Source organism: Oncorhynchus nerka, linkage group LG14 (assembly GCF_034236695.1).
Source record: "Oncorhynchus nerka isolate Pitt River linkage group LG14, Oner_Uvic_2.0, whole genome shotgun sequence".
Lineage (NCBI taxonomy): Eukaryota > Metazoa > Chordata > Actinopteri > Salmoniformes > Salmonidae > Oncorhynchus > Oncorhynchus nerka.
The window spans coordinates 57,722,833-57,735,718 of record NC_088409.1 but is presented as its reverse complement, the minus strand read 5'-3'; the positions used below and the strand labels follow the sequence as shown (position 1 = coordinate 57,735,718).

General features: G+C 42.2%; 1 protein-coding gene across 1 annotated transcript in view; it reads left to right on the top strand.

Moving 5' to 3' along the window:
* Window positions 1-7,282, top strand: part of LOC115141532 (leucine-rich repeat and fibronectin type III domain-containing protein 1-like protein) — a 44,657-nt gene extending 37,375 nt beyond the window's left edge. The window contains exon 5 of the mRNA XM_029680480.2: window positions 6,872-7,282. The gene's annotated coding sequence lies outside the window, so the exon portion shown is untranslated. The remainder of the gene's footprint in view (window positions 1-6,871) is intronic.
* The last annotated feature ends 5,604 nt before the right edge of the window (window positions 7,283-12,886 follow it).

The window sequence follows — 12,886 nt, the reverse complement described above, 5'->3', positions numbered from 1 at the left end:
AGAACGTGACACCTGGGCAGCTAAGGACATGTTAACTTAGATAGCAAGCTAGCGATCACAAAGAACAAGCTCCTCAATTTAGCTCACAAATGTTAGTCAAATAACCGGACACCAAATAATTTCAGTTGACAGTCTACTTGCCAGATTACCTTGCCTACACTACATTTTCACAGTCCAATTGCATTTTCATAAGGAACATATATTATAAACAGCTAGCTAAGCTATATAAAAGGTCAGGTAGGGAAAATAGCTAACTTACCGATTTCATGAAGTTAGCTAGCTAATTAGCTAGCTATTGGATGCAACCGATCCAACAACAGTGTTATTGTCGCATGTAGCTAGCTAGCAATGCTGCAAGTTGGTAACTGATCTTGTGTCTCCTCTCGAAATAGGTGGGGTATTGCAGTTTAATTGGTTGTTTATATCATATGACTAGGGGCTGGCGCCAAGAGTTGGAGGTATTCACTTTCAGGTGTCTCTTTGAATAATCTAACAGAGCAAAACATTTGGTACACACACAAAAATAAACATGGTTTTCAATAGTGAACGTTCTTTGCCTTAAAAAGATAGTTAAACCCTATTTGATGTTTATTTGTATTTTTACTTATATTAAAGCCATGCTTAAGATTAGGAATGGAACCTGTATGGTTCTAAAGAACCACTAAACCAGTAAATAGGTTCAACTTTATATAGCACCAAACAATCCATTGTCAAGGCAAGTATGGAAAGTATGTTTATTGTCATATGAAGAACTAGAGTAATACCTTACAATGAAATGCTTACTCCCATGTAGGCCAACAGTACAAAACATACTGATACAAAATCTAAAAGATGAATAACAATGGATCAAAGGGTACAGAGAATGTGCAAACAGGCAGTTAAAAGACATTAAATATAACAGTGAAATTGATATGTACATATTATAGGGATAAAATGTTGAGTGCACATTTAATTAAAAAAAAAAAAATATATATATATATATATATATGTTGCCATTATATCGCAAGCCACGTTCGCCCTGCCATAATGAATATGGACTCGTTCGCCGTATTTGGCCCACTGTTGGCCCAAATAGGACTGGCCACTGCCGAGGCAAAGCCAGCAGTGCTAAACAGTTGCCGCAAATGCCCCGGAATCGTCTGTTATCTGGTTTGAAAGAGCAATTACGGTTAAGTGCTTTGCTCAAGGGCACATAGACAGATTTTTCACCTAGTCAGCTTGGGGATTTGATCCAGCAACCTTTTGGTTACTGGCCCAAGACCCTTAACCACTAGGCTACCTGCCGCTACCTGCTGCCCTATTTTACGTGCTAACATGAAATGTTTTGTTTATTTAAGTCAATTAATACGTTTCTTGGAGGGCATGCAAGTGGGTGGTCATTTCCCGGGAGGCCTATGAGATCATACTTAATTATTCTCACATCAATGAAAGGTGTGTGCTTTCTAGAGATTTATCCAATGACCTTGTCATGGCTTAGGTCTATGTTATCTTAGATCACTGCATTGGTCATGGTATACCGTAGTACAGCCAAACACAAATCAATCCCGTGAACATTTGATCCCACAACTCATTGCAGGTTATTTCTCACCCTCGCCCAGCTTGTGTTCAGACAGGGTTGGGTGACGGCCATTCTACAATTTGTACGACAAGGTGATTACAAGGTGATCTGGCCCTATCGTGTGGTAGAGAGGAGGGATGTTACAGTGAAAGGGCCTCTGCTATTAAATATCGGCTTTTCTGAAACAAAGCAAGGGAGGTATGCATAATTGATCATTGCAGCTATTTCTCGCCTCAGACGTAAACCTTGCCATCAATTCCCCTGCGAACTCTTTTCTTTTACCTGCTAACATCTGAGAGCACAGAAGCGTGTCGAGAAGGGAGGGGAAATGAAGAGGAGTGCAATGTGAACATGCACTGGAGCATCACTTTATGTCTTAACAAATAGGTTCACCCTACTCCCGACTCTGATGGCTTTAGCCTTTGATAGTTGAGAGTAAACTGACCATCAATATATTTTATCTAATTGTGTGCCTGTCTGATTAATAAAATGTCGAGTGGCGGGTGGACAGGTGCTTTTGTTTGTATTTTTCGTTGGATAGTAATGTGGAGAGGGCTGAGGTGTTGTGATGTGTGAAATCAGGGGACTCCATTGTTCTAATCTCTCACCGTTCCCAGAGAGGACGGGGACAAATGGAAAGGCTCAGCCGGCTGTCAGTACCTAGGCCCGGGCCATGAAATCACTATTGATAAGACATATCTCACCATCAAGCATGAGTTTGAGAAATGAGACGGGTTTAAGGTTAGACTTGAAAGAGATGAGGCCAAGATAGATGTGTGTGTCTATTTCATTCATCTAAAACCGAGTTCAAACAGCCTGGTATCGTCAGCATTCTGTCTCACAAAATAACATGAGGATTGGAAAAAAAGAACCACTTTAAGAGGATCGTAATTCTGCTGCTGGTGTAATTTCCTAATTAGTGTTTTTGTCTTTTCATCGCCCTTGCTTTGATTAGCAATCTGTAGGATACGTGTGCCGGGCGTATGTGTTTTCATACATACGTGTGTGTGTGTGCATGCCTGTGTGTGTGTGTGTATGTGTTTGTTGTGAGAACAGAACACCATGCCTCTCATACTTACACAAGACTCCACCTTCAGTACAATTATGGTGCTCCTACAATACATAGACCACACAAACCAAAATCAGATGATGCTTTATATATCACAAACACTGCCAAATGTAATTCATTACTACTGTACCAAGAGGCCGGCAAATGTCACAGGAATTTATTTAGCAAATTTTGCAGCTTTCTTTATTGTCATGGCTGCTTTAATCAGGGATGTAGTTTCTGCTCTCTGTGTGTATGAAGCATTGGGCCTCGGAGGCGTGCTGCAGCTCAATTTAAACTTGGCCCGATTTCCAAACAGTTGCAAAGACATGGATTCTGTTTCTTTTTGTCACATAGCCGGTCTGCGCCCAGAAAAATATATTTATACATTCTTGTCTCATCGCGTTTGTATTGAGCAAGAACAGAATCAAGTTGGGGGCTGCCATTTTTGGGCTGTATGTGCTATGATCCTGCTCTGGAGCCCCCCCCCCCCCCCCCCCCCCCCAAAAAAAAAGATCTGCACAAAAACAACAAACAAAATTGAGATTGCAGCAGACTTTAGATTGCTATCACCACTTTGCTAAAATAGGCCTGGGAGAAATCAATTATGACGTGTTGTATGGCTTGATGGCAACCATCTTTCCATCCTCCCACACTTAGCATTAAGTTGTGTCAAGTCTCCTGCCTCATTTCTCTGGCAATTAAAGTATCGTGATGTGGCTAATCGTTGCTTCAAGCTTGATGACGCAGAGAAAAGCCTGTTACCCAATGTATCAGCAGCAGCATAGCGCCTGATGATCACAGGTCCCTGGCATCAATAATCAGGTTGTTTAGAGTGAGATCACAGAGGTCTCCCCACTAATACAAGTCAAGAACAGCAGGCTAAATGGTCTGTGCTGAACTGTCTGAAGTCTCAGCTATGGCGTCACTATGCAAACATTATGCAAACAAGCTCTGTTATTATTTGGGAGACAGAATGATGTTCGACTCAGATATCATGGGGCAGAAGCGAGGCGGCAGGGGACATTAGGTTGTAGGCTCTATTTGTTTTCATTTTGTCACTTTATCATGTTCTTCTGATCAGGGCAAATGCAGAGGAGGCTACGGAGCTTCACAATACCACAGTGATGGTTTTATTAAAGAGAATTTGCCAGTTTTGGTGACTAGAAGACACCTAAAACCAAGGGCAAAATACTGTTGTTATCACTCGCCCTCTAGCCAGACAATGTGAAACAGCAACAACATCAACATCCCATGTAAAATGGTGAGATGATGAAAGGTGGTGTGGAGAATAAATTACTGTCTGCCCCCTGAACAGTGTCTGGGTCGGCAGGCATTGGATGGCATTCGGAGAGAGAGATTTGTGTGGCAGACACACTGAGGTGATTCATTTCAGATGATCACTGGATGATTGCCCCAGTGGGCGGATTGCAATCCATAATACAGCCGGTCCCAATTTATATCTCCTGTTCAGGCCACAATTAATTGCATAATCAATAGGTACTGATGAGAAGCAAGGTGTGATGATGGGAATCATAATTAGGGTAGTGTAAATATCATGACACAAGGCGAGACCCAGATGCAGACCCAAGAGGCAGATGGTTGGAGTCTTACAATATTTATTAATCCAATAGGGTAAGTCAAGAGACTGGACGTGGATAGGCAAAAGGATCAAAACCAGTTCAGAGTCCAAAAGGTACCGAAAGGCAGGCAGAATCGAGGTCAGGGCAGGCAGGATGATCAGGCAGGCCGGAAAGTAGTCCAGAGTCAATCTGGGAAGACTTTCAAAAAGAGAAGAGCAAAAGGAGTGCGGGAAAAACACGCTGGTTGACTTGACTAACATACAAGACGAACTGGCACAGAGAGACAGGAAACACAGGGATAAATACACTGGGGGGAAATAAGCGACACCTGGAGGGGGTGGAGACAATCACAGGAACAGGTGAAAGCGTGACAGTAAAAGAGTCTGACTATGTGTATCGGACTGACCCCTCCTTGGAACATCTCTAGAGTGGCGGATGCAATGTTGGTCCGGTCCTCATGGAGGTCCAATATCCTTTCTCCCGGATGGAAGATCATAGAAATAGCTCAATGGTGCACGCTCAGTGCAAGGAAACAGGCGTTTGTTTGTAAATGGATGTAAACGAAGCTATTTCGTATACACTCACTAGAAATAGTGTGTGATGCAACACCATGAATGGTTTAGAACAAGTGCCAGGTCTAATGGAAAGCAAGCTACGGTATGATGCTATAATCTAGTGTACAAATAGGTCTCCCTTACTCAGTTTGATATTTACACGTTTAAAGTGGGTAAGGAAATACAGAAATATATTTCTGCACTTTTGCAGAATCCAAGTGCTTCGGAATATCTGGTTGTGCTTCAAGAGAGACTCTCCTGCTGTGTCAATGAGAGAGTAGTGGAGAAGGCAGGTTCTGCTTTGGGTAGATGCTAGCTGACTTTATCAACGCTCCCACGCTGGGAGGGAGTGGCAGAGAACACCCATGGTCACTAAGGTCTTGAAGCGGAATATGTCACACTTAAAGCCAAACATTTATTCACAAGATAAAGGAATGTTTAAAAAAAACAAAAAAACTATTCAAGCCACTTGTTACAGTAGACTTTGTTATTGAAAAGCAAATTGTTTGTTTGAATGCGTTGGGGGGGAAGATGTAATGGCCCCCTATGCTTCGAATGGACAATCTACTTCTGCCTCGTGAAGTCAGCAATAATTGACTGAAAACACTTTCATGCAGTTATGGTTTTTTGACATACTAGTACATATAGCCAACTGAGAAGCTCAAATAAGTACCCTCTGAACTCCCTCCACTTTATAGGCCTCAGTCCACTCAGTGCTTTCAGCATCACACATGTTAGCCTGATATACAAGGGAACAGCATTTCCAAAATGGCATCCATAATTGTAGCTCTTGCTCTCACACCTGTTCAGCCTCTTCTCTCCAATTCAAACCACCTGCAGTGCCAGCTAGTCAGCTACTTCCAGGTGCCATACACAGTGATACGCCACCAGAGAGCCTATATATAGAGGGTAGTGCGTACGGCCCAGTACATCACCGGGGCCAAGCTTCCTGCCATCCAGGATCTCTATACCAGGGGGTGTCAGAGGAAGGCCCTAACAATAGTCAAAGACTCCAGCCTCCTTAGTCATAGACTGTTCTCTCACTACCGCACGGCAAGCAGTGCCAGAGCACCAAGTCTAGTTCCATGAGGCTTCTAAACAGGTTCTACCCCCAAGCCATAAGACTCCTGAACAGCTAATCAAACGGAAACCCAGAATTCTTTTTTTTTACCTTTTTAAATTTTTTATTTTTAGGTATTTTCTTAAAACTGCATTGTTGGTTAACGGCTCGTAAGTAAGCGTTTCACTGTAAAGTCCACACCCGTTGTATTCGGCGCATGTGACAAATACAATTTGAATTGATTTATACAGCAGCATTTTTCAAAGTGCCTAGTTCCATGTGTAGACGTAAGCAAAAGTGTTCATTTAAAATGTCTGCCAGGCTCGTTTTCAGCTCACCACCAGCCAGGTATCCATGGCCATGATATGTCCAGCCCGATGCGAGGCTTAGTCAGGCTCGGCTGTCTGAGCTGACCAGCTTAACTCCTATCACTGTTCACTGCACTGTGGACAGTGCTTGAGACAGTGAGGATGAGTCTAAGGCCGAGGAGTCCCAAATGTAATCTTGCGTTATACTGGGAAAAGCATCCGGTCACTTCAATGGCTGTTTAATGGCACTGGGTTGTGGTTTTGTCATCCAGTTTTGTTTCATAGCCACAGCATGCATGCCCACCACGGTTTGGCCAGTGCTGTGAGGGAGGCTGCAAGTCATGGCAACTAATCATTTTACATTTGTATCAAACAGCAGTAGAACACAACACTGCGTGGATCCATCCGACTGCATTGTCCAAGCACGGTGGCCGTATGGCTGCCAGTGTTTGTGAAAGCTTCCTGTGTTTGTATTAAACTGATGTACTTGGGTCTATTGTCTTTATGGACATGTTATGAATGTTCTCTGTTTCATTATGTATATATATATATAAAGCCTTAGTATGGCAGGGATTCGATGAATCTAACACTGGTCAAGGGGAACTAGTATCATCACTATACTTCAAGGGCTAAATTGTTGGCTGATCTTTATCAACCTGGATTAAGTGGGGTTGTATGTGTGGTCAACCGTAACCGACGTTAGGCCAGAATATAACATATTCCTCACTGATATCCCTGTCTCTCTCCCCTCTCTCTGCAGGTATGTGCTGTGTTTCGTCCATCCAGACTCCGAGGACCCATGGACATATAGGAGGAAGAACTCCAACCAGAAGGGACTAAGCAAACTGAACCGCATGTCTGTGCATCACCACCACCTCTTCGTCACAATGGTCTTCATCACCCTCTCCTCCTGTGTGTTGCGTTTATTTATTTTCTCACCTTTGAGCTGAACCCAGGGAGAACTGAATTGAACAGACAGACTTAAAGGGGAATAAACGCTCACTGCTGGGGACTCACCTTCTGTGTTCTCCGTCAATTTTTATTTGGCTTTATCTTTTGTATCTGTACATAACGCAATTCCAAATCTTATAGTTTTGTACATGTAATTTTTCTGGTGTGTGAAATTTTTCTAATAAAATAAAAAAAAGTGGATTAATTCCCTAGAGACTAACAGGCCTGTTTGTGGCTGATTTACCTTCTTGTTACACCTTCTTCTCTCCTGTTTTATTCTCTCCATCCCCTCCTCATTTATTATCCCTATACAAACCTATTACACCCACACCCTATCCCCACCTCGCCTATTTCTGCCTCATGGCACCATGTAGCCAATAACCTGTGTTACCCGATGGTTGTATCACAATGGCAGCCAATCCAAGTTACTTTAGAGGGAAAAAGGGATCCCAGAGGTAAAAAATAAATGAGGTTTGAAAAGTCCAGCCCTCTATATATATATTACACCACCAGTCCTACAACCTTCTCCTAATGGAGTTATTCATCATTAGTATCGGGGTTAGCCTCACTTCCCTACCTAGTAGCCTTTATTTCTGAAAACGAAATTCCACTGACTTCTTTTTGTGTTTTTCCCCCTGACCCTCAAAGCCGACATGAATACAAACACTGCAATGTGCACAGATTCTCTGGTGGTGTTTCTCACCGTCTGTTGCCTGTGAATCTGATCCAAGTCAAGGCATTGAACCAACAGAATGCTTCGTGTGAATGGGATATCTTATTTAAAGTGCTAGACCCTGGTGTTTATGGCTGTTTACAGCTATCCTTAAAGCCCTCCTAAAGGCTTGCTGAGAGATGTGTGCCATGAGAGTAATGACTGTCTGCCATTGTGCTAAATCATCGTAATGCTGTTATTACATACGTCATAAAATGGAGAAATCATCAGTATTTCCTCTTGACAGGAGATCGAACGATCTGACTGATCATCAACATCGAGGTGCAGAATAGGTGATTGCCAAGCAGAAAATGAATGCTAACCTCAGTCACTTTGAGAGTCAAAGTGCGTTCGATATGCAGTACCAGTCAAAAGTTTGGAATCAAAACTTTGGACACAGTTTGTTTTTGCTATTTTCTACATTGTAGAATAATAGTGAAGACGTCAGAACTATTAAATGACATATATGGAATCATGTAGTAACCAAAAATAGTGTTAACCTTTTCATGCATGAGTTCCAAATGTCTCTCATGGTCGCCCCAGCGTGAGTTTTTTTATGCACGTGATGTTAGAATGTTCTCTCCTTTCCAGAATGTGATTGTTACGCAGCAGTAGATTTAATCCGCGCTGCCCTCAAGCCATTATTTATAGGCTAAGTTTTCAACTTGTCAGTTTCAAATGATTTTCAAACAAGTTTTTATTTTCTAAGAACAGTTTCAATTGAGGTGTGTTCCGCCTCCTCGTTCATATACTGTACATAAAAGTAGTCCTTTTTACTTTTGCGGACAAAGAATTCTTTAGACATTTCTGAACCGGACAAAATTCCCCAAGCACTTCCAAATTATTTGTGCAGTTCAAGTCTGCAGGCACTTGCACATCTCTCGTCAGAGCAGGATCTGCACACACGTGTTCACATTTTCCGGCTGTTGCCCGCGTCGCAGTCATTGTTGTTTTCGTTACCAATATTAACTTTGGAAATGTGTGCGTTTCTATCAAAGTAAGTGCCTTATTACGTTACAATAGTTTCTGCATGTCGTGTTATGGTGTTTCTACTGCAGCTCACTGTATGTATGGAGCATAATATATTTGTGTATATTCCTTATAACTGCGGACACGCGAGGTAACGTTACTCATTTCATAACCTTTATGGTGTTATATTCAATCGTGCTTATCATGCTAGCTACAATCTTCTATTAGCTCTGTAAAACAATGCTAATTGCATCAGAGAAGTTTTAGCTTGTGTTGTATTTTCAAGCTACCCTGGCCTTATGACTCCCAAGTGGCGCAGCGGTCTAGGGCACAGCATCTCAAATCCAGGCTGCGTTTCTATCAAAGTAAGTGCCTTATTACGTTAATAGTTTCTATATGTGATTTGTAACTACGTCCAATTACAAAAAATACCTTGTTCAGTAATCATCTCACCTGTTACTTGACGGTGAACTATGTGGCCATTGAGGGCAGTGTCGGTCAGATGGAAAAAAAATATCTTCTTATACCACTTGGTCGTTTTTCCGAGTGTATTCCACAAAGCTGTTTATCATGTCCGCCTTTTCCACTGCCTCCATTTTGAGGTGATTTTTCTCTCTCCCGACAGGTGGTCCACCTTCCCTGTGGCCGACATGGTTGCTGTATGGACAGTGGAGAGGACATGGACGTCTCGTTTGTCATGCCACTCTACTGTCAGCTGTTGACCGTTCTCCTTGAACTCCACCTCCTCTCTCCGCATCTTCCTGCATCCGAATACTGGCATCCCCTTCCTGTTTGACCTGACTGTGCCACAGGCCCCTGTGCTGTTGGAGAGCACATGCTGGAAGAATGTGGGACTGCTGTAACAATTGTCCACATACAAAGTGTGTCCCTTGCTGAGATGAAGAGCCAGCATGGTCATCACCATGGACCCGGACACCCCAAGCCCCTCATAATGTTGGTGGACCCTGTGTAAACTATAATTTTATGGACAAATACTGTCTTCACGTCACACATGACAAAGAACTTGACACCAAACCTGTGCCTTTTGGAGGGAATATATTGACGGAACGTCAGGGACTCATCAGTGCATAGGTCCTTGTATGGCACAAAGACTCGACCAAATGCTAATGTCATTTCTTATAACGGGTCATTTAGGATGGCAGTAGCATTGTTGTTGAAATAGAACTAGGAAAAGAGGGTGGCAAAGAAGAGAGTTGCAAACATAGTGCTCCAGTATTCTCTTAGGGAGTTCTTCTTTACTATTCCCATGAGAAGGACTGTCACCAGGAAGGTATACATTTCACTAATTGTGGTTGTCACCAATTTAGCGAGTTTCCCACTCATTCCTGGCTCTCTTCTCCTGTAGCTCCAAGGCACAGTGATTGGTCTCCTCTACTATGTCTCCCACCAGCTCCTCTGTCAGAAACAACTTGAAGCACTCTGCCTCAGATGGAAATGGCAAGGGGCATTGCACTCCAGACTGGGACTCATCAAAGCAAACCCGCAGGGCCAGGTGGGGTGAAATGGCTGGCGGCCTTCCAGCTACCACAGAACTCCTGTACTTCATCCACTGTCGGTCTGCCTTCATCACCACCAGCATCTTCAAAGGGACCTGGGACTTTGTCAGTGGACAATGAGTCCTCAGATTCAGGGTTTTCAATGGCTACAAGGTTGGTGGGGGGCAGCTCCTCACTGTCAGAATCTGATTCCTGACTTTCACACTCAGACTCATTGTCAGAATTTTAAAAAATCTTCAAAATGTACGCATTTGTGAGTTGTCTCCTTTTGAAAGACGTTGCTAATGCTAGTTTATCTCACTAGCTACATATAGAAACAACAACACTGAACGGCTCAGAGTGGGAGTGAGAGGTTACGTGATTGACTGCCGGCACGCACCAATTGTATCAGTAAATGACTATCAGAAAATGTTTTGTGTGGTAATTGTTTATATATTTTACTGTTTTATTCACGTTTTCAAGTTCTATTGACAAATCAGGCATTCCGATTCTTGCATAGATTGTAATGGGCACAAATGTGTGTAAAATACTTTTTTGAAGGTTGTACTGATTATGATGAGCTAAGCTAATTCCAGCTGTGTGTGGAGCCATGTTTGTTGACATACAATGCATTCTGGGTTTCATGTAATCGTCTGTCGAACCAAATATGTTATAACAAAATGAGGTGAGTAAGGGTTCACACATTTTTTGAGAACTTCCAGAAATGCATGGTGGGTTGTGAACGATGGTAGACGACAACCCCTTCAACATGCATACTATAAACAGACCAAACTCATCTTGTCTTCTTATTTTTGGTTTCTGTGAGAGAGAAAAAATGGCAGCGTGCAGAAACGACCCATTGTCGGATTACTTTCGATTTCCAGAGAGTGTTTTACTCAATTATTTTGATCAATGGTAAGCTCACCCGTGATGTGATTAATTATAAATAGTCATTTCTATTAGTTAATTCATATTGTAGTTTTGCCATAACATGGACTTGGTCTTTTACCCAATATGGCTATTTTCTGTATACCCCCCCACCTTGTCACAACACAACTGATTGGCTCAAACACATTAATTAAGATTAATTAAGAACAAATTCCACAAATTAACTTTTAACAAGGCCCACTGAAATGCATTCTAGGTGACTACCTCATGGAACTGGTTGAGAGAATGCCAAGAGTGTGCAAAGCTGTCATCAAGTAACTACTTAGAAGAATCTCAAATATAAAAAATATTTTGATTTGTTTAACACTTTTTTTGGTTATTACATGATTCCATATGTATTATTTCATAGTTTTGATGTCTTCACTATTATTCTACAATGTAGGAAATAGTCCAAATAAAGAAAAAAGAACTCTTGAAGAGAGATGCAAACTTTTGACTGGTACTGTACATATTGGGGGGACATTTTGATTTAGGAAACTGTCTTTTGGACTCTCTCTCACACATACACCCACATACAGTCCACATTCACCCTAGATTTTCCCTTTTCCTTTTTTCCCCACCACAGACAGAACTTGTTTCCAGTTGATGGAATGTGGGACAGAGGTGATGGTTAAAAGCCATGTGTTTAAGGACATTCTTTAAGGACAGAAGCTAGGAGACGAGAAGCAAGTACAGGGAGTGAACATTTAATAAATAACTGACATGAAACAAATAAGGATAGCGTCTGAACAGGGGAAACATCACGACAATAATGCTGACACCGGGAACAAACTGAGGAACAGACAGATGTAGAAGGGGAAAGTCCAGGTGAGTCCAATATTGCGCTGGTGAGCGTAATGATGGTGACGTGTGCGTAATGACGGGCAGCCTGTCGCCCTCAAGCGCCAGGGAGGGGGAGCAGGCGTGTGAATGTGTATTGGATCTCTTTATTGAGGTATTCATTACTTGTGTAGACAACAGTACTTTTGTAATGCACCATTCTGCAAATATAGGCAACGGTCATAGAGGAAATCGGCACTTTTCAGCTGACTCGAGAAGTCCGTCTGTGATAGGGTGATTTTAAATCTTGAACATGATGTTACATTCGCTAGCATACCGAGATAGTAATAGACTGGCTCTAACTCATCTTGGGACAATATTGGTACTTACTGCGTGGGCTAGATATTTCTGTTATACTATAAGTTATTGTTTATGCACATTGGGACAACAAATGGTTACTTAATGCTATCTTCAAGTTAAACCTTTCATTGTCTGAAAATGTATTACGGATGATAGAACTCTGTCACATTGAACTTTGTCACCAAATTCACAGCTCGCACAACATCCCCCAAAGATTTTTCAGAATGAGTTATTTCCTGAATTCTTTCTCAACAAAACTGGGCCTTGAATGCATATTTTCAGCATAGTGTGGATTGGTTGGCATAAAACAGACCATATACTGGGTCATGTAATTTCCACACAGTTTTGGGGCAGCAGGTAGCCTAGTGGTTAGAGCGTAACCGGAAGGTTGCAAGATCGAATCCCCGAGCTGACAAGGTAAAAATCTGTAGTTCTGTCTCTGGACAAGGCAGTTAACCGACTGTTCCTAGGCCATCATTGAAACTAAGAATTTGTTCTTAACTGACTTCCCTAGTTAAATAAACCTCTTTGTTAAGGACCTTGGCAAACCTCTCAAACACTACCCTTCTCTCTCTTGTCC